The 27,997-nt window shown below is 44.2% G+C and overlaps 1 pseudogene; it reads left to right on the top strand.

Moving 5' to 3' along the window:
• The first annotated feature begins 24,661 nt into the window (after window positions 1–24,661).
• LOC108634824 lies at window positions 24,662–27,292 on the top strand (annotated as a pseudogene).
• Window positions 27,293–27,997: the final 705 nt, after the last annotated feature.

Genomic DNA, 27,997 nt, shown 5'->3' with positions numbered 1-27,997 from the left:
TTAGCCTCAGGTTCATGCTTGCAGTGTATATTCAGGACTGATTTTCTTTAGCGTCCTTGCAGTCCAAGCGACATTTTAAAAGCATCAATTCTTCCATACTCAGCTGTCTTTACAGTCCAAATATCACATCTATACAAGCTTCCTTCTCCAGGAACATCAATTTTGGTAAGCACCCAACTCTATTTGTCCTAGTTACTTTCTTTCACTTGGTCATCGACCATGTCAGGTTTCACTTCTAACTCTGTGATTTAACCTCAAAGGTTACAAAATCTTGGTGTTTGCTCACGACAGGTACCAACCTGCAGATAAGTGAGCAGCATTTGAAGCGTTTGCCCTGGACAGCTGAGTGACATGTGCCTGTGTACGTATGCCCCCATCACCTTGGACAGCTTCACAGTACCAGTTACATTGGCCTGATCCATTGCTTATGCATTCCTTCAGGGGTCCAGAAAACAAGGACCTCTAAGACCAGCTGATTTTGAGAACTGCTTTCTCGGTGGGCAATTATCTAGGTCATTTCTGGTCAACGTTGTGCCCCTGTTGGTAGCCTACCACCCCTTAATGCCTGCAACATTCTGAATGAGGTCTCCTGTATTCCCTATCTTTGTGGCTTCTTTTGTGCACCTATCTCCCTGTGCCCCAAGAACCCCTTGGACACGCCGCTACAAGATAATCTTCCCACTTCCCCCACCCCAGCCCTATCCCCCTACCCTACCCTACCCATACCCCACCCCCCACCAACCCACCCCCACCCCACCCTAGTGTTTCTCCCCATCCAGTTTGGAGGACATGGCCACTGGCACCACCTCTCCTCCTCTTTCCTGGCTCACTCTCTCCACCCCCACTAACCCCACCCTCCCCACCCTCGCCTCTTAAAATGAGCCCCTTTTGGACTCCCTGGGGGAATCCTACTCCCAATCCCAAATCTGGTGAGATTTGTTCTGGGAGGAAACAGGAACTCGAATTGGTTGGGCCGCGTGTTTTCCAGACACTGCTGAGTCACCAAATATCTAGCCTCCCCGTTCAGCAGGAACCACGTGGTTAGTACAGCGGCACAAACAGTAAGTTCCACCTTGGATACCCTGCTTTCCCACAAAGTGACCTTGAGCTATTCCTTGTTTTGCCCCCACACACCCACAGTTCTATTTGCTACCCTCAAATGATTTATCAGGACAAGGAGCTGGAATGAAGACAGAAGTGGGTGAGGAGCCAGCCAGGGCCAAGTGCTTTGTGGGGGCGGGGAGAGAGGATGGTCGGGAGGCGGGGCTGCTGTGTTGGTGGTGATCTGGGGTTTAAGAAGGGGTGGCGGACAGTGTAGGACAGGGTGAACAGGCCCTGGGAGATCAACCCAACAGTTGGGGAACTAGATGGTGAGCCACTCACAGGCTACTGGCCCAAATCTAGACCAATGGCGGAGAGTGTAGTGGGTAGCACTCATGGACACGCCCCTAGACCAGAGGGCATCTCCCAGGGTTCCTGGGCTCCAGCGCCCCCACGTGGCCAGATTCTGCTCCAGGGAGATAGTGGGTTTTGCATCCGCCCCCGCGCCAGGTGCTGTCATTGACCTGGCTCTGAAAATTCCATCCACGGTTCCGGTTCCATAATCTGAACAGCACACTCCTGTGTATCATGGGACCGTCAAGAACTGGGAGCCCTTCCTGAGTATTCAAAGGATATGCAGTGGCACCAAATGGCTGGATACTTTTCTCAAAGATATGAGAGCCTGTTGCTGTCCGAATGCTAGGGGAGTAGGAAAAACCCCACCGTTCGCTACAGTTGATCTCCACTGGGACACCAGAGCCTTAGGGAACAGAACTTGCTCTATATCCATTTATTTGCTTCTGCCATATCACTGGTTGGGCAATACTTCTGTGTGTACCAGGGGCTTGTGTCTGTGTGTCTCCATCTCTCTCCAAGTGGTGCTGTTGCTGTTTACCACTGTCTGGGCATGAGACCTCATATGAGACTCTTATCCTTGGCGAGGAGGTAAGCCCTTCTCCTGAGTGAGTTGCACCAATGGGAGTTCAGACAGTTTTAGTCCATACATTTGGAGAGTGCTTTTCATACTTGAAAGCCAACAGTGGGTGACCACTGCTGAACCTCAGAAGGGGACAGGTTACCCTCCCTCCCTCTCTGAACAAACCTGAATTCTTCACAGGCTGCAATCCCAGACACAGAACCAAGATGGGTGACCCACAGCCCCTTTGGACACCTAGCTACAAGGTCCATTCCGCCTGTGGCGGCTTGGCCACACTTTGCACAGATGGAGAAACAGGGCATGCTCTGCTGGCGTGAGAAAACTCCCTGAAACTTGTTCAAATGTGTGCCAGTGAGACACTAAGGGTAACTCTTTGTTAAGTTCCATGATTCAATGGTGCCAGAGACATGCACGTCTAGCCATTTACATTATCGAGGCTGCTTCAAACTGGTTCTGTTTTCCATGTGAGAACACATCCCAGCTTGCCCAGTCACGTGAACCTCTAGGTCCGAGAGCAGCAAAAGGATCAAGCTAAATCATCCATCCTCTAGACCTGATACCGAATATATGAGCTTTGTAAAGAGTACAAAGAGTGATGTTTCAAACTGGAAGACTATGCAGGTAGCAGATGCTTTTGCTGAAGTGCTTGTGAATCTCTGAAACCTCCCAAAAAAGGCGAGGACTGCTGCTGCTAATGGCAAGGTCAGGGAAAGAATGCCCAGTACTCAAGAAGGATAGAAAGGCCCTTGTAGCTGGGTGTCCAAGGGTCTGTGTGTCTCCCACCGTGGCTCTTTGTCTGTGATTGCAGCCTGTTCTGTGTCTATGCTCCTGTGCACACTTACTAGTCACCCCCAATCACTTTCTTTCTGCCTCTCCTTTCAGCCAGGCATCCTTGGTGTGCTGTGATTCCAGTTAGAATTTGCTTGCTTAGTGAGATAACGGGGATCAGTTCCCTGGCTCCGTGTCTCTGCTGGCTAGAATCTATATATCTTTCCCTATGACCTTCATAGTTTCGCTATCCAACTTCCATAACCTAGCTAGGTCGGTTTTGATAGCTCGTAATCCTAAGAGTACTGGCAGGTGCTTCTATGTCCACGTATGCACATAAGTGCACAGATACACACTAACATCCCTGAGAGGTAACTTGCACTCATGCAGAAGTACAAACTTTCTTCTCCAGGAAATTCAATTTTGGTAAGCACTCAACTTTCTTTGTCCTGGTTATTTTCTTTAATTTTTTCATTGATCACCTCAGGTTGTGCTTCTAAGTCTGTGACATATCCTCAAAGGTTACAAAATATTGGCATTTGTTCGTGACAAGGACCTATTTGCAGAGCATCAGGGAGGGTTGGAAGCACTCTTCCTGGACAGCTGAGTGACATGTGCCTCTGTTATACAATCTCTCATCACCTTGGACAGCTTCACAGTACTAGTCATGTTGGCCTGATCCATTGCCTGTGCATTCCTTCAGGGTACCAGGAAACAAGGATGTCTGGGCTCAGCTGACTTGGAGAACTGCTTTCTTGGTCATTCCTAGTCAATGTTTTGCCACTGTTGCCAGCCTACCACTCATTAGGGCCCACAACACTTCTGAGTGAGGACCCCTGTTCTTCCCATCTGTGTAGCTTTATGTGTGCACCTGTCTACCTGTGACCCCAAGCATCCCTGGGACACAAGGGCCTCTTCCCACTTTCCCCACCCCACCTGAAACCAGCCCTACCCCCACCATAGCCCCATCCTAATGCTACACCCCCACCAGTCCGATGGGCTTGGCCACGGGCACCACCCCTCCCCTCTCTCATGCCCCTCCCCATTTTTTAAAATAAGCCCCGTCTGGACTCCTTATGAGACCCCACTCAAGACCCCAAGATCTGGTGAGATTTGCTCTGGGAGGAAACAGGAGCTGGGATTGGTTGAGTGCATGATTTCCAGACCTGCTGAGTCACTGCTTCTCTTGTCTCAGCCTTCAGCAGGGACCATGTGATGTCGCATGGCTGCACAAACCCTAAATTTCTGCCTTGGGTCTCCCACTTGCCCACAAGATGACCTTCAGCTAGTCCCTGGTTCAACCCCATGGACCCCCAACTCTATTTGCTGCCCAAAAATGGGTTATTGGGACCAGGGCCTGGAGAGAAGTCCAAAGCAGGTGAGGAGCCAGCTGGGGCCACATGCTCTGGAAAGAGACGAGGGGGCCAGCCACATGCTCTCAAAAGTGGCCACAGAGCCACACTGTGGATGACATAATCCAGCCAATCAGGTTCTACTGCCACTTGGCACTGGATGTGGAGTCCCCTAGAGGTGCCAGTGCATGGTGGGCTGAGAAAGGGACAGAAATGGGCCTGTGGGATGGTGGCCAGGGTCCACAGAGGAAGGGCCCTTTGACCTGAGCACCATCTTGGCACTTCCATTTTCCACTGGTCCAGCCGTTGAGAAATTGCAGTCACATGGTGGGGTTGTCTCTCCAGTTTTCAATTTATCCTCCAGCTTCCTAAATACACGTTAACCTACATACAGTCTTCTTGTTTTTTGAGCATTTTGGTTCTTGTTCTCAGGCTTGGATGGACACGGGTGACTGAGAGAATAGGAGACCAGGGAAACCCAGTGTTTGAGGACCTGAAGCCATTGTGAGCTGAACCAGTGCAGGTGGAAGTCATCTTCAGGTAAGCTGTTCCCCTTCACCACATCTCTGGTGACTCCTCCGTGCTGGTCATCATTGAGCTTGGTAGAGTCTGCGGCCTGAGGCCCTCCGGGCAGGAGGAGGATGAGCACCTTTTAGTTTCCCAAGACGTTTTCCTAAGAGAGCTTTGGTCCTGCTGCTATCTTAGAAGAGGCAGCTGCAGCATGAAGCCATGGTCAAGTTCAGAACCTGTGCTTGAGTGGCTGGTTTCAGACCCCAGACACTTGACCCTGTGTGGAGTTTGGAAAGGCCTGGGTGATGAGCCCAGGGAAGTTTTGATCTCCCTACATGTGGGACCCCTGGGAGTGAGGTGCCCCTGTAAAGAAAGCACTCAGGCAACAGAGTGTGTCCTCTAGCTGCAGCTGGAGGAGGCCAGGGAGGTTGTGTGGCCAGACGTGGAATGGAGAATGGAGAGGGAGCCCAAGGGTGAAGAAGACGTTATGCACTGGTGATGCTGACTAGCCCGTGGACGCTGCTGATCCCAGCACACGTGGCTGTAGCCCCCAGAATCACTGATGTCTCCAGAGCACAATATGTAGACCCTCTGTCCTAGAGCTGCAAACTCCTGAGTGTCTGTGTCACAACCAATTGGGCCAAGACCCTGAGAGGAGGAAGGTGTGCAAAGAGGAGAGGTCAAGGTCATGAATCCAGGGGAGTTCAGGGCAGAAGGAGAAAAGACTGGTGGCTGCCAACCAGTCGCCTTCCTGTGCAGACAGAGTGTGATCAAAGCCGAGGGCATGGTGGAGAGTTCCAGCGCACTGCTTCTGCAGTCACAGCAGCAGACCAGGGTCCCCACACCCTTCATATCTCCTGCCTCATCTGTGAAAGGGACTTCTGTGCACAGCTGTTCCCCAGATTCTGCTGGTAACACCCCATCAGTGAATCTGCCTACTTGCCTTGTGGAGCGCAGGCAGTAATGGGAGGTGTGCTCCTGGGAGATGGACTGAGCCTAAGTTCTTGGAGGACAGCTGTTGAGGTGAGTAAAGGTGTAAATCTAGGCCTTTCAGGATTTCTTCCCAAATATTGGACTATTGCTTCATCCTCCTGGATCACCTGGCAGTACCCACAGACCTGCTGAGTCCCTAGACTGTGGTGGTGGTGTCCCCTGAAAGGAGGCACCTGTTCTGTGCTCTAGTAGTCCCCTAAGCTTTTCACTGCCCACAAACAGAGTAGGATATTCCAGTCCTCAGAGACTTTTCTGGGCACACTGCCCTACCAGACTGGCCCAGGGACAGCTTAGGGAGACCAGGACTTGGCCAGAGGCATCATTCTGTGTCACTCTCCATGGCCCCCCTCTGTGACACTCTCTTGAGCCCCAGCCCTTGCCTGTGAAAAGGAAAAAGCATGGAAAATCCCCTGCTGATGATGTTTCAGTTTTTGAGGAAGACCCTGAGATGAGGAAAGTGAAACACTTGGTCATTTAAATTCTGCCAAGTACGAGGTATTGTCATTTTGATTTAAAAACCAGCTCCATGCTCTTATTCCCCATACCCTGGAAAAACTTAAATAAAGAGCCTCTTTGTGACAAAAGAAATGAAGAAGCAAAGATGCCAGCAAATGTTAGTTCACTTGGTAGTGATAAAGATACTTGGAGATGGTATCAGGCCTGAAAACACAAAGAATGAGATGTTGTAAGCAGATCCAGGCTTAGGAAGTAGGGTGACAGCAGTCCAGGTCATGCACGGGAAAGATTCTCACCCTAGTTGAAAGTTATGTGCTGAGAAGAAAGGAAGCAGAGTTGAGATGACTCTTTGCTGACGTTTTTGGAAAGAAATGAAACACTAATTCTCAATGCTTAAGATCACAAAGAACTAAAAAAAATGGGAACCTTCCAGGTTCCTATGCAACATTACTCTTTACAGCCTCAGACTTCATTCCATCACCGGTCATATCTGCAAATGGGTGCTGCTTTTGATCAAGCTCCTTGCCTTCAGTAATTTTGTTGTTTCTTCTCCACTGATCTCCAATAGCATATTGAGCACCTGCCACCCTTGGGAGTTCCTCTTTGTGTATGCTATAATTTGTCATTGCATGCTGCTCATGGGTTAGCAGGGATACTGAAGAGGTGTTCCATTCCCTTCTCCAAGGGAAACATTTTGTGAGACCCCTTTACAATGACTGGTCCATCTTGGGTGGACCTACATGCATGGCTCATATTTTTATTGAGTTAGACAAGGCTATGGACCATGTGATCAGTTTGGTTGGTTTTCTGTGATTATAATTTTTATTCTGTTTTCCCTCTGATGGATAAGGTAAGAGGCTTGTGGAAGCTTCCTAATGGGAGAGACTAACTGAGGGGGGAAGCTGGTCCTTGTTCTGATGGACAGGGGCATGTTCAGTTCCTTTCAGTTATGTACCTCAGTCATTTTCAAATCTTTGAGCCCCCATGAACTGCAGCAGGCCAGGAGTTCCTGTCAGTCATCAACTTAGTTAGTTTAGTAAACCTCATGTCCATTGATTCAGTGATGCCATCAAACCTTCTCATCTTCTATTGTCCCTCCTCCTCCTGCCTTGATCCTTCCCATCATCAGGGTCCTTTCCAATGAGTCAGTTCTTCACATCAGGTGGCCAAAGTATTGCAGTCTCACCTTTACCCCCAGTCATGCAAATAGTATTCAGGAATAATATCCTTTAGGATGGACTAGTTAGATTTCCCCAACCCATCCTAGAGACTCTCAAGAGCCTTCTACAACAACACAGTTCAAAACCATTAATTTTCCTGCTCAGCTTCTTTATAGTCCATCTCTCACTTCCATACATGACTTCTGGATAAACAACAGCTTTGACAAGATGCATATTTCATGTAAAATTGCTTCACTCAAATTTTCATATCTGAAATATGTACAGTTCATATCTTATAAGAAAATGTGTAGCCTGGTTTCCACATGTGAAAGGAACAAAAATCCCACTTTTCCATGCACAAGATTCCTCAGCAGTTTTTCTTTCATCAAATATAGAGAATTCACTACTGCATATTGGAGACTCTGCAGATTTACGTATGTGAGATATAGAGAATTCCCTATTTCAGTTAGAAATATCTACATCTAGATGATGAAATATAAAATATACAGAATACCATGTTTGGGCAACTTTTTTAGTGTTTATTTTTAACTAAGGGATAGTTATTTTACAGAATTTTGTTTGGTATTAAACCTTAACATTCATTTGAGAATACCATATTTCATGCAAGAAAACATGTGGCTTGATTTTTATACATGAAATAATGTGTATTCCATAATTAATTTAAGTTTTTCTGGAACTCACCTTTTTATGCATGAATTCCACAGATTCCATCCATCATATGGAAAGTGACAACCCATATTTTCAAAAAGGAAATAAAACAATTACGTTTTTCATGTAACAAAAATTGTGCTCAATTTTGGTCTTGGAAATATGGAGAATTTCATATGTAATGTCTGAAAATGGACACCCAGATTTTCTAATGTACACCCTGATTTTCACATTTGAGATGTACAATACTCTATATTACATGTAAATATTGTACTAAAGTTTGGTGCCTGAGTAATTGAATCTCTCATAGTTTAAGAAGTAAAATAGCCACCTAGACTTTCTCAAATGAAATGGAGAGATGTCCATAATTCATAAAGAAGTATCTAATTTTCCTAAGGGCATATAGAGAATTCCATATTTCAGGTTTGAAAATCTCCTGATTGACATATGTGAAACAGAGTTATTGGTGATTTTCAGGTGACCGGCCAGTTCCAACTCTGCAACACCGTGGACAGCAGCACTCCAGGCTTCCCTGCCCTTGCCTGTCTCCAGCACTTTGCTCAGACTCATCTTTGTTGAGACAAGAGATTCCAGCATGTCCAACCAACTCAACTTCTCTTGCCCTATTCTGCACTCAGTCTTTCCCACATCAGAGTCAATAATGTTTCAGGACAAAATAGAGTGTCAATCTTTCTTCCTGAATCCTTTAGCCAAGTTATTGGAGTTTGAGCTTCAGCATCAGTCCTACCAATGAACATTTACAGTTAGTTTCTTTTAGGATTGCTGTCCAAGGGACTTTCAATAGTCGCTTTCAGCAAGACAGGTTCAGAGCCTCAGTCTTTGGCAGTCAGCCGTCTTATAGTCGAGCTTTCACATCCGTACATCAGCTTAGATTATTTCAGTTCATTTTCGCAGTCCTATCCGACTCTCTGTGACCACATAGACCACAAGAGTCCAGGCCTCCCTGTCCATCACCAACTCCCAGAGTCTACCCAAACTCATGCCCATTGAGTCTGCAATGCCATCTCTTCCTCTGTCATCCCCTTCTCCTCCTGCCCTCAATCTTTCCCAGCATCAGGGTTTTTTTTTTTTTCCAATGAGTCAGCAATTCTCATGAGGTTGCCAAAGTTTTGGCATTTCAGCTTCAACATCAATCTTTCAAATTAACACACAGGACTGATCTCCTTAAGATGGACTTTTTGGATCTCCTGTAGTCCTAGGGTTTTTCAAGACTCTTCTCTAGCATCACAGTTCAAAAGCATTAATTATTCTCCGCTTTCTATATAGTCCAACTCTCTCATCCATATATGACTACTGGCAAAATAATAGCCTAGAGTAGACAGACCTTTGTTGGCAAAGTAATGTCTCTGCATTTTAATAGGCAGTGTAGGTTGCTCATACACTGCAAATTTCCGAAGAGGAAGCATCTTTTAATTCCATGGTACAGTAACCATCTGCAGTGATTTGGACCAACCCTCCACCAACAAAATAATTAAGTTATAACAATTGTTCCCTGTCTATTTGCCATGAAGTGATGGGACCAGATACCATGATGTTAGTTTTCTGAATGTTGAATTTTAATCCATTTTTTTCACTCTCTTATTTCACTTTCATCAAGAGACTTTTAGATCTTCCACATTTTTCTGCCGTAAGTGTGGTGTCATCTGCATGTCTCCATTTATTGATATTTATCTGGGCAATCTTGATTCCAGCTTCTACTTAAAAAACCCAGCATTTCTCATGATATATTCTGCATATAAGTTAAATAAGCAGGGTGCCAATACAGCCTTAACTTACTCTGTTTCATACTTGGAACCAGTCACAACTGTTGCTTACTGACCTGCATCCAGATTCTCAAGAGACAAGTAGGTGGTTTGATATTCCTACCTCTTGTATAATTTTCCACATTTTATGGTGATTCATAGATTCAAAGTCTTTGGCATAGTCAATAAAGCAGAAATATATGTTTTTCTGGAACTCTCTTGCTTTTTCAGAGATCCAGGGATGTTTGCAATTTGATCTCTAGTTCCTCTGCCTTTTCCAAAACCAGCTTGAATATCTGGAAATTCATGGTTCACATATTGTTGAAGCCTGCGTTGGAGAACTTTGAGTATGACTTTACTAGTGCATGAGATGAAGGCAATTGTGTAGTAGTTTGAGAATTCTTTGGCATTGACTGTCTTCAAGATTGAGATGAAAATTGACATTTTTCATTTCTGTGGCCATTACTGAGTTTTCCTAATTTGCTAGAGCAGCGAGCTCTGTCTCTGTGGCACTGGAGCAGCTAGCAGTCCAGAGGGCATTTCCCATCTCCAAGTTAAGGAGCAGCAGCTGCGCTTTGCTGTAGTAGCAGTGAAGAGATATTCCACGTCCAAAGTAAGATAAACCCCAGTAAGATGGTACATGCTGAAAGAGGGCATTAGAGGGCAAAACCCCTGAATCCACAATCACAGAAAACTAACCAGTCGATCACATGGACCCTCGCCTTGTCTAACTCAGTGAAACTAAGCCATGCTGTATAGGGTCACACAAGATGGACATCCGTACAAATCCCTGGGGGGGAAAAAAAAAAAAAAACTAGTTTGCCTGCATGGACTTTTGTCAACAAAGTGATGTTTCTACTTTTCAGCACATTGTGCTATATTTGTCATAGGTTTTCTTCTTGGGAGTGATGGTCTTTTATTTTCATGACTGTAATCACTGTCCCCAGTGATTTTGGAGCTCAAGCACACAGTTGCTTTCCATTTTTAAAGTTTGCATTTGCAAAACTCTGCATTTATCCTTTGTTCCACATCATTTTGTACCCCAAGCCCAAACTTGCCCGTTACACCACGTATCTCCTGACTTCCAGTCTTTACATCACAGTCAGCTATTGTGAATAGGGCATCTATTTAGGGTGTTAAATTTAGAAAATTGTGGAGGTTTTCCTAAAAATAATGAAGTTCTCTGGTAGCTTCAATGGTAAAGGTTTTAAATATAGAAATTTGCATTGCTTATGAAAGTCTGCATCCAGTTTATAATACAAAATTAGGAAATTCCACATTTCCAGTAGGAAGCATAATCATCCTGAATTTCAAATACGAATTATAGAGATCACAACTTTCAAACAGAACTGACACCTATATTTTCCTATGTGAAATTTAGAGAATCATATAGTAAAATCTATACCAAGATACTTATATGTGAAATATAGAGAATTAATGTTTCATTTAGGAACAATGTCCTTGATTTTTATATTTGAAATATAGGAATTTCATATTTCCAGTAGTAAATTCTACACCTGGATATTCAATGAACTACAAGGATTTCATATTACATGGAAGAAGTTTAAAATTCTAGGATTTATTTATTTACAATTTTTAGAATTTATTTATTCATGGCTGCACTGAGTCTTTATTGCTGTGCACAAAGTTTCTCAAGTTGTAGTAAGTGGGGATTACTCTTCATTGCAGTGAGCTAGCTTCTCATGGTGCTTTCTTCTATAGGAAAGCAGAAGCTCTAGGGCCCCCAGGTGAGGAAGTTGGGGCAAACAGGGTTATCTACCTTCATAGCATATGTGATCTCTTCAGACAAAGAATCAAACCCATATCTGCTGCATTGAGAAGCAGATTCTTAAGCCATTGTATCATTGGAGAAGCCCAGCAGGCTGTTTTTAATCTTAAGTATATTTTTTTAAATCTAATTATATTAATTGGGGGCTAATTACTTTAAAATATTGTAGTGCGTTTTCCATACATTGACATGAATAAGCCCTAGGTTTACATGTGTTCCTGATGCTGAAGATTCCTTCCACCTCCTTCCCCATCCCATCCCTCAGGATCATACCAGTGTGTCAGCCCTGAGCACCTTGGCTCATTTATAGAACCCAAACTGGAGATCTGTTTCACTTATGATAATATACATGTTTTAATGCTATCCTCTCAAATCATCCCACCCTCACCTTCTCTTACAGAGTCTAAAAGACTGTTCTGTACATTTGGGTCTATATCACTGTCTCACGTATAGGGTTATTGTTACCATCTTTCTAAATTCTGTATATATGCATTAGTATACTGTATTGGTGTTTTTCGTTCTTACTTGCTTCAGTCTGTATAATAGGCTCCAGTTTAATCCACCTAAGAACTGATTCAAATGAATTCTTTTTAATGGCTGTGTAATATTTCATCGTGTACACATACCAAATATTTCTTATGCACATGTCTCCCAATGGACATCTTGGTTGCTCTCATGTCCAGGCTATTATAAACAGTGCTGTGATGAACATTGTGTTACATGTGTTTTTTTTCAATTCTGGTTTCCTTGGTGTGTATGCCCAGCGGTAGGATTGCTAGATCATATGGCAGCTCTGTTTCCAGTTTTTTAAACTAATCTCCACATTGTTCTCAATAGTGCCTGTCCTAGTTTGTAGTCCCACCAACAATGTAAGAGGATTCCCTTTTCTCCACAGAGTCTCCATAATTTATTTTTGTTGAATTTTGATAGTATCCATTCTGACCAGCATGTGATGGCACCTCATTGCTAGGCTCATTCTTTTGCACGTGGTTGACCAGCTTTCCCAGCACCACATTTTAAGAGATTGTCATTATTTTCATTGTATATACTTGCCTCCCTTATCAAAGCGAGGTTGTCCATAATGCATGTCTTTATCTCTGGGCATTCTATTTTGTTCCATTGATATACATTTCTGTCTTTGTGCCAGTATCATACTGTCTTGATGATTACAGCTTTGTAGTATAGGTTGAATTCAAGCAGGTTAATTCCCCTTTAAACACATGACTCTCTTGTTAGTGGTTAAATAAAAGGGCCTGAGCGTGAGTGGGGCCTAGATTCTCTCTGATAGGCAAGGATTGGCTACAGGAGTACAGGGCAACATTTAACCACTCCCTGTAGTTCTCATTTCCAGGGCATCCACCACCTCACTGATTTCTGAGGCTGTCCAATCTGTCATCACATTCAAGGGGTGTGCTCAGGGCCTGGAATGAACTAAGTGTCCAAGAGTGAGCACTGCTGGAGGGAACCTTCTTCCAAGGGACCCTGACTGCTAAGCCCACCCAGGCACTGGACTGGAGCATTTTCCCCAGTGGATTCAGCAGATGTAAACCTTCCATCTCAGACCCTGGGCAGTGCCAAGACAGGCACATTTTGCAAAATCAGGCCTAGAGTCCTGGGGGATATTCACCCTCAGTCCATCTGGAGCCTCTGGAACCCACCAGCCTGTGCCCACTTTCCCACTGCTCAGCCAGACCTGACTCTTTGGGATTCCATGGACTGTAGCCTGCCAGGCTTCTTTGTCCATGGAATTCTACAGGTGAGAATACTGCAGTGGGTAGCCATTCTCTTTTCCAGGAAATCTTCCCAACCCAGGGATTGAACTTGAGTCTCCTCCACTGTAGACAGATTCTGTACCATCTGAGCAGCCAAGGAAGCCTCCAGTTTCTAAGAGACAACCCAACATCCCTGGATCCATTGTCTAAATGTGCTTTTATACTACTAATATCCCCACACATTTTATTTTGTTTTCACATTAATAAAAACTTTCACACACAATTATTTATTCAAAGGCTGATGGAAATCTGTTCCTAATCATTAAAAAAAAAAAAAAAGTCACTTCTGTGTTCAGTATTTCAGTGTTGAGTGTAACTTGGCATTTTTCTCCTTGGTGCCATTCATCTGTAACTTAAAAAAAAAAAAAAAAAAAGGAAAAGGAAAAGAAAAAGACTTAATCCTTAAGTTTTTAACTTAACCCACATGATAAAGATAAACTTTCCTCAAAATCCTTGTTATCTGCCAACCTGGCTGCACTAAGGCTTTTAACTAATTCTGTTTGCCCACTTGAGCTCGTGCTGAGACCATGTCCTTTAAGCGTCAGAGAAGATTTAGCAACTAAACAAAATAAGAGCACTCCTTCAGAGGGTTCTCCAAATATACCACTTTTTGTGACTGAAGGAGCTGGGACCTGCATGGACCAGCAAAGTTTTGATCTAGGAATGTCCTGGAAATTAGCATCACCTTGATTTGAGCTTTCCTCGTGGCTCAGATGGTAAGAAATCTATCCTGCAATGCAGGAAACACAAGCTTAGTCCCTGAATCAGGAAGATCCCCTGGAGAAGGCAGTGGCTACCCACTCCAGTATTCTTTGTTGGAGAATTCCATAGAGGAGCCTGTTGGGTTACAGTACATGGAGTCACAAAGAGTCAGACAGAACTGACTAACACTTTTACTTAATCTTTAATCCTGTGGGTAAGGAGGCAGTGCAAGTCGTCACTGATTGAGCTTTTCAGTGTGTCATGGTCCCATACGTTTTGGTCCCTCTATATCCCACCCTTGTATTTAAGCTGCAAAACCTTCCTTTTATGATTTCTTACTCAGGGAATTAGAACTGAGGGCAGAAGCAGCAGGAAGCCAGATGCTCTGCACTGATTAGGTGAGGATGAAGGAGGAGAGTGAATGCGCTGGCTTAAAACTATGTACTAAAAACACTAAGATTGTGGCATCTAACCCTGTTACTCCATGGGAAATAGAAGGGGAAAAGGTGGAAGTACTGACAGATTTCCTCTTCTTGGGCTGTACAATTACTGCAATGGTGATTGCAACCATGAAATCAAAAGACGGTTGCTTCTTGGCAGGAAAGTTTTGACAAACCTAGACAGTGTGATGAAAAGCAGAGATGTTACTCTGCCAACAAAGGTCAATATAGTCAAGGTTATGGTCTTCCAAGTGGTCATGTACAGTTGTGAGATCTGGACCACAAAGAAGGCAAAGCACCAAAGAATTGTTGCCTTCGAGTTGTGGTGCTGGTGAAGACTCCTGAAAGTCCTTTGGACAGCAAGGAGATCAAAGCAGTCAATCTTAAGGGAGATCAACCCTGAATACATCTTAGGATTGATGCTGAAGCTGAAGGTCCACTATATTGGTCATGTGATGAGTAGCTGACTCACTGGAGAAGTCCCTGATGCTGGGCAAGATTGAGGGCAGAAGGAGAAGAGGGTGACAGAGAATGGGATGGCCGGACAGCATCACCAATGCAATGGACATGCACTTGGGGGAAAACTTCAGGAAATGGTGAGGGGCAGGGAGGTCTAGTGTGCATGGGGTTGCAGATACAACTGGGCAAATAAACAACAACAATCTCTTGAGATAAGGCTGTTCCAAGGAGAGTAGACAAAGAAAGAGCCAGGCTCTCCCCTAGAGACGGAAGAGATGGGTAGAAGCTGGCCACATGGATTAGTGCTCTCTTGAAAGGTGTACCTTCAGGCCACATTATAGATTCCACTTCTCACACAAGTCTGATCTGTAGGTCAGCAGACAGCAGCCTGTTTCCCGAAGGCCTGATCTCCTCCTGGGTACCAGGTTCTCAGTTGGTGTGAGATGTCCAGCCCTGTTGGTGGACACTCAGACTGACCACATGTCATTCCACAGCCACAAGCTCCAGTGAGCTTCCTCCTTGATCACAGCAATGGACCTGGACTGGAGTTGGCCTTGGGGTTGTCCATGGTAGGAAAGGTGGGAACAGGTCATGTCTTTCTCTTTTTGTTTCTTTTGTTGGCTAGCCAACACAGCTTGCAGGATCTTAGTTCTCCAACTAAGGATAGAATCCACTCCCTCAGCAGTGAAAGTGCAGAGTCCTAACCATTGCAAGACTACCAGAGAGTTCCCAGTAAGTTATTTCTTGAGCCTGGCAGATGGCCCAGAATTTGGCATTGGCTGATTAGAGGCAGCCTTCTATGGGTCAGGCTCTGAATTCACCAAACATTCCTCTCTCCCTGACCTCTGGGAGGCCTGTGATCATGACCCATATCATAGAAACTTCTGGAGGTACAGAGAACTGAAGAACGGCATACCCCCTCCCCACTCATATTCCTCTCCTGGCTACAGACCCAAATGCCTTCTGATAAATTCATATGCCCTCAACCCATCTACAGAAAGCATGCTGTCCTCCTTCCTGGAAGCCTTCCCTGAAGAAGAGGACGAAATCATGTCCTCTGCTTCTTCCTAACCTATAATGGGAAGATTTTTCTGTACACCTGGTAATAGGTTCTGCTAGACAGCTGTGGGTTTTCTTCCTTTTACCTTTTTTCCCCAGATAAAACATACTCCCCTTCACATCCAGGATGGTTTGAGCACAGGACTTGTTCTGTTCTCAAGGTTCTGTCCCTCACATTCTAGGAGAGAAGTAAAAACAGTTGGGGCCAGAAAGAGAGTTGGATGGGGACCTTTAGCAGCTGTGGTCTGCAAGAAGTCAACAGAGGCAGGCTGTGTCCTGGAAAATCTGGCTGGGTGGGTGGGCATGTTTTGATATTTGGGAGTCAGCTATGTTGATGTTTGGGAGCTGAGTTATCACGTGCATACCACCTACTGTCCTTTAGGTGAGCTCTCTCTAGGGACTCCTGATCTAAAGAACACATTAATGTACTAAGGTGGCCACCAGAAATACACGAGACTTAAACAAAAGGAAATTGTTTTCTCCCAATTCTGGAGGCTAGAAGTTCAGGATCAAGGTGTTGACAGTGTGGTGTTTCTGGAAATCTCTTTCCTTGATGAGAAGACAGCTGCATTCCTGTGTCCTCCTGTCCCTTTATGTCCATACATCCTTGATGTCTTCTGTGTCCTAATTTCCTCTTTTTTTTTTTTTTTTTTCTGGCCATGCTGCTTTTCTTCTGGGTCTTAGTTTCCAGGCCAGGGATTGAACTTGGGCCGTTGGCAGTGAAAGATCTGAGCCCTAACCGCTGGCCTTCCAGGGAATCTCCCTCTCACTTTTTATATAGAGAACCATCAGATTGGACTAGGGCCCACCCTAGTGACTTCGTTTTAACTTAATCATCTCATTAAAGGTATAATCTACAAATATGGTTACATTCCAAAGTGTTGGAGGCTAGGAATACTACAAGTAATTTTTTAATGAATTAGTTTATTTGACCGCACCAGGTGTTAGTTGTAGTATGTGGGGTCTTCGGTCTTCCTGGCAGCATGTGGGATCGGGTTTCCTGACCATGGACAGCAGCCCAGCCCCTTGAACTGGGAGTGGAGAGTTTTAGCCCCTGGAACTTTCGGAAAGTCCCCCCAACATATGGATTTTGCAGGACACAATGAAGCCCAAAACAGTGCTGATGGTAGGGTAATTTGCCTGGCTACACATGTGCACCCTACCTGCTCCTTAGAAATATCTGAGAACTTTAATAATGTTGACTCCCTGGACCCATTCTTGGAAATACTGATTCTGTGGGTATGGACTAAGATCGGCAGAGTCAACCAGAGCATAAGTAGTTTCCAAAAGCTCTCTAGTTCAGTTCAGTTCAGTTGCTCAGTCATGTCTGACTCTGCGACCCCATGAATCACAGCACGCCAGGACTCCCTGTCCATCACCATCTCCCGGAGCTCACTCAGACATACGTCCATCGAGTCAGTGATACCATCCAGACATCTAATCCTCTGTCTTCCCCTTCTCCTCCTGCCCCCAATCCTTCCCAGCATCAGAGTCTTTTTCAATGAGTCAACACTTTGCATGAGGTGGCCAAATATTGGAGTTTCAGCTTTAGCATCATTCTTTCCAAAGAATTCCCAGGGCTGATTTCCTTCAGAATGGACTGGTTGGATCTCCCTGCAGTCCAAGGGACTCTCAAGAGTCTTCTCCAACACCACAGTTCAAAAGCATCAATCCTTCAGCGCTCTGCCTTCTTCACAGTCCAAATCTCACATCCGTACATGACCACAAGAAAAACCATAGCTTTAACTAGATGGACCTTGGTCGGCAAAGTAATGTTTCTGCTTTTGAATATACTATCTAGGTTGATTATAACTTTTCTTCCAAGGAGTAAGTGTCTTTTAATTTCATGGCTGCAATCACCATCTGCAGTGATTTTGGAGCCCAAGAAAATAAAGCCTGACACTATTTCCACTGTTATTCACTGTTTAATATGGACACCTTAAGCAGCCTGGGCAACACCTGGAGCTTGTGAGAGTCTCAGGCTCTCAGGCCCCACCGACAACTGTTGGGTGAGAATGTGTTTTTGCACAAGACACATAGGGAATTCCTTAGATTCACTGACGGTTAAAAAGCACAGCCCAGGAGATTTGAAAGTGTGGCCCAAACTGAGAAGTTTGGATCCAGATCACTGAGCTTTACTTATACCCTAACTTCCTTCAATACGAAGGACATCCAGAAGCCCCAAAAGAGGCTGTGGAGGTCCTAGAATCTCTGAAGGTTGTTGGGGAGGATGAAGCTCCCAGCTCAGGCTACAACATCTGATTGGTGTATTCAATTACCAATAACCTGCTCCTCCCAACGCAGGTGCTCACTGTGTCACAGGAAGAAAAAATGAATTCCTGACACTCAACCCTTAGGGTCTCCTGAAGGAGTAGATTCTTGGGTATTTAAAGCATATTTTTATTGTTGTTTGTACTCCCGTTGTGCCTCATCTGGCAAAGAATCTGCCTGCAATGTGGGAGACCTGGGTTTGATCCCTGGGTTGGGAAGATCCCCTGGAGATGGGAAAGGCTACCCACACCAGTATTCTAGCCTGGAGGATTCCATGGAGTCTATATAGTCCATGCCATCACAAAGGGTTGGACACAACTGAGCACCTCTCACTTTCATTGTTGCAGTTTAGATGCTAAGTTGTGTCTGAGTCTTTTGTGACTCCATAGACTGTAGCCTGCCAGGCTCCTCTGTCCATTGGGATTTCTCAGGTAAGAATACTGGAGTGGTTGCCATTTCTCCCTCCAGGAGATCTTTCCAACCCAGAGAATGCACCCAGGTCTCTTGCATTAACAGGTTGATTCTTTACTGCTGAGCCACCAGAGATCAATCTTTCATAAAATATTGGATGATTTTACACCCTGGGATTCACTTCACTTCAGAATCAAGTGAGGCAAATATTGAACTTTCAGATTCCCGGGCCCCCTCCTAGGGCAATTTGAGTTTCTAAGGTGTGATATGCAGCCCTGGAATCTCTATGTTTAATAATGCCCCCAGGTGATTCTGAGATTTGAGCAATCTTTAGAAGCATATGAAAGTGAAAGTGTTAGTCGTCCAGCTGTGTTTGACACTTTGCAAACCCATGGCCAGTAGCTCGCCAGGCTCCTCTGTTCATGGAATTCTCCAGGCAAGCATAACTGGAGTGGATAGCCATTCCCTTCTCCAGGAGATCTTCCTGACCCAGGGATTAAACCCTGGTCTCCTGTACTGCAGGCAGATTTTTTTTACTCTCTGAGCCATCAGGGAAGCCTAGAGGCATAAATCGGTAGTCAAAATTTTCCTTCCTTTTCCGTAAGTTTTTGCAAACAGTTAAAAATTGACATCCAAAATGTTTTTGAGTGTACACACTGCAAAGAATGTACCTTTTGGCATACAATAAAAATAAACCCTTTAAGTAAATCAAACTAGGAATTCCCTGGCAAACCAGTAGTTAGTGCTCAATGCTCTCAGCCAGGCGACCTGGATTCAGTCCCTGGTCAGGAAACTAAGCTCCTGCAGGAAGTCTCATGGTGTGTCCATAGATAAATAAAACTGTTAATATCATGCTTTCAAATATATCCAGAAGAATGTAAAGAGCATATAGTTTTAAAAACTATTTAGTTTTATTCACTTATTTGGTGCTTTGGGTCTTAGTCATGGCATGCATGATCCTTTGTCCATTCTACTGCCCTCTAGCATGTGGAATCTTACACACCATGTATTAAACCCACATTTACTGCATTGGAAGGCAGATTCTCAACCACTGGCCTGCCAGGAAGTCCCTAGCCTTGGGTTCTGATACTCACCAACATTGGAGAAGGACATGGCAACCCACTCCAGCAATTTTCCCTGGATAATTCAGTGGATAGAGGAGCCTGGCTGGCTACAGTCCATGGAGTCACAAAAAAGTCGGACACTACTGAACAACTAGGCACAGCACTGACCATCATGCTTCTTAAATGAGTATAAACTGAGCTCTTTCTAATGGTCATTTTTTAAATTTTTCCCTGTTTAATTGAGATGTAAGGGACATATATTCTGAAAATTTAAGGTGAACACATTTTGATTTGATAAGAACAATATTTTTTTATGTTATATCTGGTTACAGCACTTGAGATCACATTCATTAGTGAACATCATTTTTATTCAAATTCAGAGACTCTGTTACCTTATAGTGAATGGAAATGCACATATTTCTTCTCTGAAACCCATGAATCTGTGTGCACAGGTCTGTAAAGGCAGTGGGAGGGAAAGCTTGAGATGTAATCTAGGTACTGCAAAGGAGGACAGATAAGAGGGGGAGTAAGGGAGGAAGGGAGAAGGAGGGGGACCAGTGTGTGACCTGACACCTCTGACATGGTTTTAAGAAAGCATGAGTCCCTGCCTAGAAAAAGGTCCTGCGGTTCAGCATGAAGATCCACAGTGAGAACCCTGGGAATCCAGCGGGTGCTGATTCCTGGGAGTAAGCTTGCTTCCTCCCCTCCTCACCCTGCCTCCCCCACACCCACCCACCGCCTTGCCCTTGGAAGAGGGCAGGGGTTTGCTGTTTTCAGCTGGAGAATTTTCTGGCATTGGAAGAGAATCCTTTAGTGTTTAGGTTCCTGACATCAGCCCATGCCCTGTTGGAATAGCTGTGTAGACCACCTTCTCCTGCCCTTAAGCTATTGAACCCCAAATAACTAATGATGCAGATAAACTGGAGATAAGGTGCTGGGCCTCTGGATGCCAGAGAGGGAACTGGGGACTTTTATCACACTGAGACCTGGAAAATAGCCCCTGGGAGGGGCCCTGAAGTCCCACACGCATTCTTTCCCCTCTCTAACAATTTGCTGGAAATGTTTCTAGTTGAAAGATCCTATGGGGAAAAAATGGTTCAGAAACCTTATTGGAGCCCGGTTTGGGTACCATGGATTGGACTAGAATGGGCTTTAAAAGGCTTGGAATCTCTGGATGCAGCCTCACTGAGAAAAGGCTTTTGGAGAGCCAGGTAGAAGGTCCATGGACCCTGGACACAGGAAGTGATGCTGCTATTCCCAGATAAATCTTTCTGGCAAGTGAAGACAAAGACACTCCAGCTTCACCCTCCACTTGGCCTCAGAGTAGGAAGTATTTAGCTGCACTGAGTCATCTGGACTTCAGGAGCTGGTGAGCCATGGGGTTTAGAATGCTTCCTTTTGTTCTCTGCAGCCATGAGTCTGCAATATTTCTCTGTAAAGGGCTAGAGAGTAATCAGGCATTAAGGGCCATGAGGTCTCTCCCATTAGCAGTGTGAAATAGCCTTAGACAGTGGCAAATGATCACAGCTGTGTTCCAATAAAACTTTTTTTGTGACACTGAAATTTAGATATAATATAATTTTTATATGTCACAAAAGTTTATTTTGTTTCTCCCCAAATTAAAAAAAAAAGTAAAAATATTAAACGTATTTTTTAAAGTTAAAAAAAAAAACTAACTAAAACATAAAAATCAATTTTAGCTTGCTGGTTTGGGAAACAAACAAACAAACAAACACACAAACAAAAACAGAAAGCAAGCCAATTTGTCAATCCCTGTCTAAACCATTTGCCTGTATAATGCAGCTAGCATCCCATTAGTGGCTTGTGACATGAATTTAGTAGGCTGGATTCTGCTTATGAAAAATGGAAATTTTCATTAAATCTAAGATGACATCAGCTGTAAGATACAACATTATTCCTTTTATTTTTGGCCACCTCCAGTGGCATCTGAGATCACAGGCCTCTGACCAGGGACTGAACCCATGTCCTGGCCTGGAAGTGAGGAGTCTTAAATACTGGATTACCAGGGAAGTCCCACAGCATTATTTTTCATACCACTATAAAATATATGTTTATATACATATGTATGCGTGTGTGTTCAGTTGCTTCAGTCATGCTTGACTCTTTGCAACCCTATGGACTGTAGCCCACCAGGCTCCTCTGTCCATAGGATTGTTCAGGCAGGAATACTGCAGTGGGTTGCCATGCCCTCCTCCAGGGGGTCTTCCTGACCCAGAGATGGGACCTGCATCTCTTACATCTTCTGCATTGACAGGAGGGACCTTTACCAATAGGGCCATCATTTACACACCACCAAACAAACTATGATATGCTACTGATGAAATGTGGTCTCGTAACAGAAATGGTCAAATGTAAACTTTAGAATGTCCCTTAATGTCAGTGAAACGTGTTAATGGCATGGAAGCTATCAATCAACGTATTATATGGAGAGAAATTATGTTACAAAATTTTTATTTCAATGCGCACCACCACCCCTGTCAGCATCAAGCTACATACTGGCTGACTTTCTCTCTTGCATGATAGTTTTAATTCACTAAGATTTGGAAGTCATTAAATGCTTGGAGAAATTGATTCTCAGCCTTTTGGCTAAGATCAAAGGTAAGTACCTGGGGAGCCAGGAATGAGTAGGTAGAGCCTGTGGTACAGATACATGATTGTTAAATAACAGTTACTGTTTATTTATGCAGCAGACATGTAGCACTGACAGACACTCCATATTGTTTTAGAAACCAAAATACAGCAGCCCAATAGCTCTGGAGCTGAATATGGCATGTGAGTTGGGGGAGGCTGTGATTTCTGACATCATGGTCAGGAAGGCCTGCCATAGAAACTGTGGACTGAGACAGCTCAGGAGTTGGGTGGTGGTACTTGAGACAGCATCCAAGGCAGGGGGAGGAGTAGAAGTCATGAGAAGGTCCCGTCCTATCCCCTCATTACCCTTGGGAGATTGGGTCTGGGAACCCTGCACTTGCAGCTACCAAAATCCAGGGGCGCTCAAGTCCATTATATAAAATGGTGCAGTCTTCACATGTAACTTAAGGGGATGCTCCCACATGCTTTAAATCATCTCTACATTCCTTTTAATACCTAATACAATGTTGATGCTGTGTAAATAGTTTCACAGTGTAAATGCTCTCTCTGTCTCTGTCTCTCTCTCTAGCTCTCTCTCTCTATCTATATACTGGAGTGGGTTGTCATTTCCTTCCCCAGTGCTGCTGGTGCTGCTGCTGCTTCACTTCAGTCGTGTCTGACTCTGTGCGACCCCATAGATGGCCTCCTACCAGGCTCCTCTGTCCCTGGGATTCTCCAGGCAAGAACACTGGAGTTGGTTGTCATTTTCTTCTCCAATGAATGAAAGTGAAAAGTGAAAGTGAAGTCACTCAGTCATTTCCAACTCTTAGCGACCTCATGGACTGCAGCCTACCAAACTCCCCCATGCATGGGATTCTCCAGGCAAGAGTACTGGAGCGGTGTGCCATTGCCTTGTCCGTCCTCCTCATATATAAATATGCCAGCATGAGGCAGGTTCAAGTTTTGCTATTAAAACTTCTGGAACTTTTTTAAAAAGATTTTTGACCCATGTATACAGTTATGGTGCCTTCTGGACTCAGAGAGTGGAGTGAGTGAGAGGCACCCCCCAAGGGACAGCTGAGGGCTCTTTTGGACAATTTCTGTTGGTCAGCATTTCTGAGTGAGACTGTAAATCTATAATCAAAATGGTGCCTACCAGCTCTCCTGCAGAGTTTAACAGGAGCACTGGGGCAACCATGGCGAGACAAGGAAAAGTGGCGCCTGAGAAGGACGTTTAAAACGGTCATGTCACTTAACTGAGTTTGAGGTGTTTCCTTATGTCTAAGGGTGTTAATAGTTATCTCAATGTTTCAGCCAATGATTAAATCAGGTACTAATTTTGTCTTTTGAAAGAAATATAATCATCACCACTTATTGGCAGAGAATAAGTTTCAAGACTCCCAGCGGACATCTGTAACCTCACATAGTATCAAACCCTATATACATAATGGTTTTTCTATACAAACATACCTGTGAAGCAGTTTATTTTATAAAAGCACAGTAAGAGATTGGTAACTGCCTAATAATAACAGGAAAGTGAAAGTGAAGTCGCTCAATCGTGTCCAACTCTTTATGACATCATGGACTGCAGCTTACTATGCTCCTCTGTCCATGGGATTTCCCAGGCAAGAATTCTGGAGTAGGTTTCCACTTTCTTCTTCAGAGGATCTTCCTGACCCAGGGATCGAACTCGGGTCTCCCAAATTGTAGGCAGACACTTTACCATCTGAGCCACCAGGAAGGTGTAATAATAACATAGAACAATTATAACAATATACTTTTATAAAAGTTTTGTGAATGTAGTCAGTATGTAAAATATATTACTGTACTAATTGAGTGATTTTTTTTTTTTTCACCCTAACTAAACACTTACTGTGCTCTGTGGCCATAACTTTTGCAGTTTGAGGTTTGACAGCAATACTAACCCAGATTTATTTTCTCTTCTTCACATTCACCACAGGTATTAGCAATCTCAGCATACATTTTTTTTTTTCTCTTTTTATATCAAACTGAGAACTTCAATCTTTCCACTTAAAGGTAGCACTTAATGGATTTTCTCTGGCATATCTAAATGGCCAGCATCACTCCACTTATGGTTTGGGGACATTATTGAGTAAAATAAGAGTGACTTGGTCTCAAGCCCTATGACATCTCAACAGTCATTGTGGTAACTGAGTGACAAACGGGTGGGATGTGTAAGAGTAAGAAACGATTCACATTCTGGGCAGGAGGAAGAATGGTGGTGTGAAATTTCAATCACCCTCCTCAGAATTACCTGTAGTTTAAAATGTACGAGTTACATATTTCTGGAGTTTTCCATTTAATATTCTTGGTGAACAACTGAAACCACAGAGAGTGACACCTGAGATCAGAGGGGATGACCTTGTCTGATGATTGCTTTTAGGTGGAAAAAAATACTAGAAGGGACTACTTGAAGCCAAAAGTGATTGCAAATGGCCCATCTCTTCCCGTGTGAGGAAGCGCAAGCACCACCACAACCTGAGAAAAAGACCGCCGTGTCCAAATCTAGAGATGAGGACAATGACGATGCTGAGGTCATCTTTGTTGGAGTGGAGCATGTCAATGAGGATGCTGAAACCCTGCTTGTCAGAGTGATTTCAAGTTCAAAGCCAATCATTTCTAACATTTTGAACAGAGTGACCAGGGACTCATCTTCAAGAAGAAAGAAGGGCCATGTGAGTCCAGATCCCTCCTGCATGTTGCAACCTGAAAATCTCAGGACCCCAGCATCAGAGCCAGCTGCCATTTCACCAGCTTCTCAGTCTGTATGGGGAGGAAGACGCAGTTCTATTATTTCTGAGCCTTTGTCTAAACCTGATTATAAAACAAGCTCTCCGGAAACTGTCCTTCACAATTCAGAATTGCTCTCTCCGAGGCTTTACTGTCTTTCTGGAGCTGTTCTCTCATTAGGAGGCAAGGATGAAAGCCCTCTTAATTCAAAGTGGTGTCACACTTCAGGTGTGAAATTTAACAATGGGAATCCCAAAAGACCCAAACTAGGTGATGGAATCCCAGGGGGACCTGCCTCCACCATGGCCCCTCCAGGTATCTCTCCTGCAAAGACCACGATGATGACCTTGGAAGATTCCCCAACCTCAGCGAGCCGTGTTCATGGTAGGGCATCATTTTCATGGACTCATGCCAATGACCAGGCATGCTTCAGTCTAATGGATCCCAAAAAGACATGTAGTTTGCAAGGGCTGGAGAAAATGGACTTTTTGACTCTTGCAAGTCAGAGCAAGACTGTTGACCCCATGATAGGAATCTGATCATGTTACTATGACTTTTACTATGGCAGCATACAAGAAATGGCAGCCAGAACAGAAGACTCACACAGCCTTTAAATGCCTCAGCTGCTTGAGAGTTCTAAAACATGTCAAGTTTATGACCCATGTTGACAAGGTCAAGCCTCAGCAGAATCCAGGGATATCCTCAGGATGGACAACGTTGGCAAATGAAGAAAGATAAAGAAAGAGATAAGGAAAGAATTACGTGGGGTGACGAAGCTTCAGTGAGCCAGGTCCATTTACTTTATTTTCCCTGGGGCTTTTATACCCTGAGTTATACATACAGCAAGGTGAAAAATGCAGAGTCAACTAACCATTCCATTAGTAATAACTTTTATCGATATCAGGTTCCTTCCTGCAAGAGCCTTATTTTATTTATTATTATTATTATTTTTTTTTTTTTGTAAATTATCTTCTGGCCTGGAGGTCTGTTGATATTTTATGACCTCTTTTTGATAAATGTTGTTCAGCCATTTAAGGGAACAACAATTTTCCCTTAAAGTGTTTCTTCTTAAATTCCTAGCCTGCATCACCCTTAAAGTACAGAGTTACATTTTTATGGAGCAAAGAGTCAGTGGGTTACAGCAAAGAAAGAACTTATTAACGCAAAGTCTAATGTTACTAACGCTAAAGCTACTGCTTGGTATTTCTATATCTTAACTATATGCACTCCCAGGAACACAATGGATAAGGGATGTGAGAACTTGGCAGCAAGCATTGGCCCAACAATGTTGCAAGAATTTGGATAAACCTGCCAAATAAGCTAGAATGCTAACAGGGTGGATGAAAAACTCTTTTCATTCCCAGGAGATTTATCAACTAGAGCCCTAAGTTAACTCTTTCCAGAGAAAGGTGGTCGGGGACAGCCCCCTGTTAATGCTAAACAGTTGGTGAAAGACATAAAATAGTAAGACAGAAAGATTCTGGTTCTGGGGTAGATGCTTGAGCAGGTCCAGGGGGTCCATCAAGTCCTGATGTCTTGCTTATCAGGACTCTTCCACATGATCTTGTCAAGGGTGGGATCTCCCGTGCTGGCTCCCAGCACCACATGAGGAACCATCTGGAGCTTGAGAGGCAGAAGGGTGACAGCTGGGAAATCCACACTACCTGCCAGCACTGCCACCACCAGTTTCCCAGCCCCTTCCAGCTGCAGTGTCACATTGAAAGTGTCCATGCTTCCGGGGAGCCTTCACGGTCTGTAATATCTGTGAATTGCCCATCAAAACAGGTCAGGTTCTCTTACAGCACATGAAGGACAGTCACAAACCTGGCAAAATGCCCTATGTGTGCCGTGTTTGCAATTACAGATTGTCAACCTTTGTCAATGTAGAGGCGTATTTTAGAACATGGCATGGAAACATGAACAATTTGGTTTGTCTATTTTGCCTTGAAATTTTCTAACTGGTGACATCCTTTGTAAACCACGCTTGGAGGCACTGGAACAGGAGGGTCTTTCCATGCTCCAAGTACTGGCTACAGTTTTGAACCTGAAGGAAAAGACAGAGCACCAAACAAAGAATCATCAATCATTCAAGAAGCCAGAGCAATTGCAAGGGTTGCCTCCTGAAACAGAGGTCATGATCCGAACTTCAGTTCAGTTGGGACTAAGAGAGACAGCATCCATCATTGTGAGGAACACTGACTTCCAAGCACCAGCCAGAAAAATTGCAAAGAAAATTGTCTATGAACACAAAATATTCCAGACGTGTTGCAGCAAGTGATCAGCTAAAAAATTATGTTCTACCCACCTCCAGAAACTCTAAAAAGCCCTATTGAATTTCAGCCAGCTGTACATAAAGACGCTGCCTGGCTTTTGTTGTTCAGTTGCTCAGTCGTGTCTGACTCCCTGTGACCCTATGAACTTGCTCCCTGACCCTATGCCAGGCTTCACTGTCTATCACCATCTCCTGAAGCTTGCTCAAACTCATTCCATTGGGTTGCTGATGCCATCCAACCATCTCATCCTCTGTCATGCCTTCTGCTCCTGCCTTCAATATTTCCCAGAATCAGGTTTGTTGGTTTGTTGTTTGTTTGTTTCCCAATGAGTTGACTCTTCTCATCAGGAGGCCAAAATATTGGAGCTTCAGTATCAGTCCTTCCACTGAATATTCAGGGTTGATTTCCTTTAGGATTGACTGATTGGATCTCCTTGCAGTCCAAGGGACTCTCAAGAGTCTTCTCCATTCTTCAGCACGACAGTTCGAAAAGATCAGTTCTTCAGCACTCAGCCTTCTTTATGGTGGAGCTCTTCCATCTGCATCTAACTACTGGGAAAAACATAGCTTTGACTTTATGGGCATTTGTTGGCAAAGTAATGTCTCTGTCCTTTAACACACTGTCTAGGTTTGTCACAACTTTCTTCTAAGAGTGAGCATCTTTCAATTTCATGGCATCAGTAACCATCCACAGTTATTTTGGAGCCCAAGAAAATAAAGTTTGGTTTTATTGTAAATGAGATTGTACTTGTTTCATCTATCTACT

The sequence above is a fragment of the Capra hircus genome, unplaced genomic scaffold (genome assembly GCF_001704415.2).
Source record: "Capra hircus breed San Clemente unplaced genomic scaffold, ASM170441v1, whole genome shotgun sequence".
Lineage (NCBI taxonomy): Eukaryota > Metazoa > Chordata > Mammalia > Artiodactyla > Bovidae > Capra > Capra hircus.
Note: the sequence above shows the minus strand (reverse complement) of the source record. Positions and strands in the feature narration are given on the sequence as shown.